The following is a 5,913-nucleotide window of genomic DNA, read 5'->3' on the forward strand; positions in this document are numbered from 1 at the left end:
CACGGGGAGTGGCCACTCCAGAGGCAGGCCTGGTTTCAACTCCTTGAACCTGATCACAGGGGGTTCCCAGCCCAGTGGAGCTATGACGCAGGAGCTGTTGACCTACGTGGCCCCAAGATCTGCTTCAAGCAGATTTCCTGCAATGAGTTGGGTCAAGGAAAGTTTTTCACTGATGCTTGATTTATTTTTAATTTATTTTATACGACCACGTTGCCTTCTTCCTTCTTTGGGTGTGCCCAAAACAAAATACTCCACTCACTGGCCTGAAGGATGCTCAGGGCCCAACGTGAGAATGTCCTCAGGTTTTTTGTGCAGCCCTGGCTCGTCTGTTAAGGAGGTTTTGTTATTTCAGCAACCTTCAAACAGGTAATAAATAAATTTCCACTGGGTTGGCACTTCCTCTCATTTCCTGAAGGAGGGGCGGATTGTTCAAAGAGCTCCCCAGGGATACTCCAGGCCCTCTTATAATGACTGAATGACCACTGCGTCATTGCCTCACGGCACTGTCACGTAGAAAACCCAGGGAAGGCCACTTATAATATCAGCGTCAGAGCTGGGAGTGTCTGTATTGGAATTGTTCTGAAGATAAAGAAACCACCAAATCAAGTTACTACAGAAAATGGTCCAAGAGGCTTAAAACCTGTTCAGATGCTCTTTTGGAAGACATGCCTTGCACAGTGTCATCTGCAGAAGATTAGAAAGACCTGGTTACCTCTGAAGAGCACGAGGGTGACGTGATGTCCAGCACAAAGTGCAGAGTCCCGCCTGACACAGCCCGGCAGCTCTTCATCAGCTCTTCATCAAATAAGTCTTGCCAAGATAAGGGAGATTTCTGAAAGCTGATTGCCTCTCTTTGGTGATATGCATTACAATTAGATTCAAGTGCATATGAAAAACAAATGAGCAAAGATCTAAAAGCTGTCCTGCTGCCCACTCAAAATGATTAAGTGATTATGCAGAAGAAGATTCTTCAGAAGTGTGGAATGTGCAAGACTCAATTGCTTCCAGGCCTGAAAGAAGGAGCTTAATTTGACAGTCACTTAAATTGATATTGCTTTCAATAACCATGCAATACTCATTTTGTAAAGGAACCCCAAATCATCAGTCCCAGTACCTCACTAAACTTTCCTAACACCCTAATTCCAGTTATTTAATCATATAATTAAAAAATGATCACAATAGCACAAGAAAACAAGTATAAAAAATCTTGAGAATTCAGTGGGTCCATCTAAACAGAAGCATTATTGGAATTATTAATATGAATTTATAAAACACTTATTTTCATAAGTAAAGAGAGGAACAGCAAAAGAAAGGGCTGGGGGGCAAAAAGTTTTCTTCCTATTCCTTTCCTGTTCAAAATTTGAGCTGATTTAGATATTAAAGATTGACCGTTTGGTAAATGCCATATTTCCCCTCTTTTCACTCCAAACCAATTGCTATTTTACTCCTTTTCCATTACCAAATCATTCAAGAATATTCTAGATTTTCTAGAAAATATAGATAAATTAGAAAAGTGAAAAATCCTGAAGTTTCAACTCAATACCATCACACTGTAAATTTATCATGAAAATACACTCTAGTTCAATTGTTTTAAATTCTACTTATATTCACTACATGTAGCAGTGGCATAGCCTTAGCTATTAAGTGTATCTGATGTGAGATTATTAGTGATAATTTACATATATAATTTATTCTGGATGCAGGCTTTAGAGTTAGACTCCCTGGGTCAAACTATTGGTTTTGTCAATCACAGCTGTGTAAGCTTTGGTGAATTATTTTTCCATCTGATGAAATGTGAGTAGTAGTACACATACTTCATAAGGCTGTTGTAATCATTATGTGACTTAAAAACTGAAAGCACTTAGAATAGTGCGCTGGGCTTCCCTGGTAGCTCAGTTGGTGAGGAACCCACCTACAATGCAGGGACCCCAGTTTGATTCCTGGGTCAGGAAGATCTGCTGGAAAGGGATAGGCTACCCACTCCAGTATTCTTGGGCTTCCCTAATGGCTCAGCTGGTAAAGAATCTGCCTGCAATATGGGAGACCTGAGTTCAATCGCTGGGCTGGGAAGCTCCCCTGGGGAAGGAAATGGCTACCCACTCCAGTATTTTGGCCTGGAGAATTCCATGGATTGTATTCCATGGGGTGGCAAAGAGTCAGACACAACTGAGTGACTTTCACTTTCAGAATAGTGCACATTTATTCAATACATTTAACCATATTGATGGTGATGATAATAGTAATGTGCAAGAAGATAAATAACTTGGTTAAATAACTCAGTATGTATAGAAAGTTGAATAGGATCTAATTCTTGTCTTCAGTGAGTATACAGTGAATAGGACAAGTAGATAAATGACAAGAATATAAAGATATGAAATTAGGAAATTCCAAAGAGCTTGATATTACATGAGATTTAAGGAATCATTAATTCAGCTTGGCATTCATTTATTCATTTCAATTTGATAAATTATTATAATACAGTTTTTAAATGAATATATGCTAGTTAATTGCAATGAAATTTAATACTTAAAATTAGTGAGCCAGCATATTCCTCAAATGATGATGTTTAATATAGATAACTGTTAGCTTTTTAAGGATGAGGTTTTATAGTCTGCTCCCATCAATTTATGGTCTTTGCTTTCATGATAATTTAGTTTTATGCCCAATTTTATATAAATCAAAGTGCTTCTCTTCCTTACAGTCCTTTTCAATATATCCATCAACTGATGACATTTGTTGAAAGTCTCCTATATATTTACCATTATACTTGCTCCTCAAAAGAAGTAGATATATTTTTATGTGTAACAACAAGATGAATGAGTTATATATGTAATAAAAACAATTTCTAATTGCAAAAAAATTAACAAAGCCATTGGTGAAAATGTTCTCAATGTGTAACAGTGAAAAAGCTAAAACCCTAATTATAGTTTTGAAAGCCTTTCAAATCAATAGCAAAAAATATGCACAGTGGAAAAGGGAGTAGAACATGAGAAGATGGGTACAATTTTAGAAAAAGTCAAGTATATGAGACATGTTTAATTTCATTAGCAATAAAAAATGCCAATGTAACCAAAATTTTAATGCATCCTTCAGTTGTTATATTTGCAAATATTTATAATACATGCTGTTGGTGAAAGTGCAAGGAAAGGGGACTCCTGGCTGATGGAAGCATAAATTAACACAGCCCATTAGAAAACCATATTTCTTAGGAATTTTCTTTTAAAATAAATATCAATGTATACAAATATCTATCTACAAGAAGATTCTCTAGGCAATCTTAATAAAGAAAGTAGGCTTATTTAATAAATGATGTACTTTAGAAATAGGTGAAATGAATATTTATTGGTACAGACGGGTGCTCACAGTGTTCAGCACCTCACTTTGAGGACCAGTCCCCAGGTGTTTCAGTAATGTTTTTGGCCATTTATGGCTCACATCTGGGTTCCTCCAGGAATTGACTCCCTGAGGTCCACACCCTTCTGGGGAGCTGACTCATTAATGCAGGTGTACAAAGACGCAGCTCCCTGTTTCAATTCTGAGTCACTCTGCTGGGGAATCCCAACTGGAGCTCTTCATGAGATTGTCTGGGACCTTTTACGAGACTGCATTATATTTTTGCTTCTCCTCTGGTCTATGTTGTTTCCTTCATTTCCTTACAGGTATTGTTCTTAGTAGCCCAATACACTTCCTGCAGACAAATCTCCATCTCAAAATCTGTTATCCAGGAACCCAGCCTAAGACAGTTGGTGCCAGAAGGGGACTGGAGAGGAAACCAGTGGTGTGTTGGTTACTGTTAGAGCACTGGGTCTCTGGGAAGAAATACATCTTGATTTATGGCTCTTGCCAATTTCCTTGGTATAAATTCGTCCATCTTGGGAGATCTTACCAAATGCAGAGTTGGAAAAAGGTGTGTGCAGTTGCTTCTTGTGCTGTAGTGTGGCCAGCTTAGCCTTCTAGTAGAAAGTCTCTCACATGCAATTTGAAACCTGATTACTCACCACTAACTGGCTGCAGGCAGTGTGTCCTCCATCCAGTTAGTAGGTGGAGGGGTAATTGCCTGTTGCACCGCTGCAGTTGTTAAGACTTCATTCCTGGTGAACTGTGATGGAGTGTGGATAGAAAGCAATGCTGTAGTACACAGAGTAGTCCCATACCACAGGGATTTGGAAGAGTGGGACAAGTCGTGATATAAGAACAGTGGCATCCGATGAGTACCATGATGAACTAGGGAAAGAAAATAAAAAACGAAAGGGTATGAATCACCAATTGAAACAGAAGTTTGAGAGAATCAGAGAGGCTCTTTGGCTGCAAATAAAGAGACCTTCACCTCCTGCATCCACAGGGCAGTAAAAACAAGACAGTTGTAAGCCCAAGGATTTAATTATGTTATGGCTATTTCTTGGTGACTTTTGGGTCTCTCACGCCAGAGAGAAACAAAAAGGAGAGAAGGAGTTACCATCCAGTCTTTGGCAGCTGACTCCGTTTATTAGATGGAGTTAAGGCTGCTGTTAAACCAGGTGGGCAGAAAGACTATCTCTGAAACCTCATCCATGAGGGCATCTTTGATAGTCATTCCCTTGCTCACTCTTGTTTATGAATGGAAACGTGCTGCAGCCACAACCTGAGAAAAGAACTTGATCTAAGTCCTGAGTTAGGAAAACATACCAAATTTTCTGGGATCAGAAAAAGAGCTCTCAGGTTTCCTCTGGACTTAGCCGCTGTGGCTGGAAATGAGTGGATGAACTGGTTGTTGCGATGTAGGGTGCACAGTTGGGATTCGACATAAAGTTGCATCATCGTTAATTGAACCTCCAGGGTCATGTGTGGAATCAAGGTAACTTAACATAGACCATGATGGCTTCTCCATCTTGTCATGATTGACTTTTTTTGCTGAGTAGCTTTCTATTGTTGGGGCTTTTCTGTGAGTTGTAGAATATTTAGCAGCATCTCTAACCACTTGTTTCCAGGAGCACTCACTCGCTTGTGATAATGGATGATGTCTCTACACATTGTCGGGTGTTCTTTGGGGGACAAAATCACCTCCATTTGAGAACCACTTATGTAGATTTATGTAAGAAGTCAGGAGAGCACAGTGGATGAAAGAGTGAGCTTTATTTGAACATGTCAGGAAAGGCTCCAGACAGTAGATAATGGTTGATACTATTAAGAACACAGTCAACAATTTGTGGGGAGAATCCACAGTGAACTGCTATTAAAAGAAACTCAGTAATGCCATTTGTTAAGCTAATTAAGTTATTAGGGACAGTTTCTAAGTGAGTTAGTATATACTGAGGACCTGTATGTTTGCTTAGATTGGTAGGATGTCAACATCAACCAAAGACCCATCATGTCTTCCTCTTTGAATCTTGATTAAATTACTCCTTTTTTGACCCTGCAATGTCAGTCTACTGCAAAAAAGGGCACAAATAAATTAATATAAAGATGTCATAAGAGTGGAATTTTTCTCACAATTGGATTTGTGACCACAAACAGATGGTGCGAAAAGCATGAGAACACCCCTGTTCATAGTTGAAACCAAAGCACATTGAGTCCTTTTCAGACTTATTTCGAAAAATAAGTTCATATTTTTAGAAAACACTTGAGCTCTTTAAATATCATCCCTTCCAATCACCAGTCCCTAGTTTCCTCTTTTGTATGCATTTTTATTTACACTGTGTTACATACCAAAAAATTAATGCTAAACTCAAGATCATGTTTCTATATAGTCAAAATCACAATAATTAGAAACAACCACATGATTGATTGTACAATTATTTTTCTTTCAGAACCTTAGACTCTAGTAACTATAACACAAAAAGATACTTTGAGATAGATTATGACTTTGCAGACTTACACTAAATACCAGAGCCTCTACAATGAAGTGCTCACCTTCAAAACATTTGTATTCTTGTG

This window comes from Bison bison, unplaced genomic scaffold, assembly GCF_000754665.1.
Source record: "Bison bison bison isolate TAMUID 2011002044 unplaced genomic scaffold, Bison_UMD1.0 scf7180017864514, whole genome shotgun sequence".
Taxonomy (NCBI): Eukaryota; Metazoa; Chordata; class Mammalia; order Artiodactyla; family Bovidae; genus Bison; species Bison bison.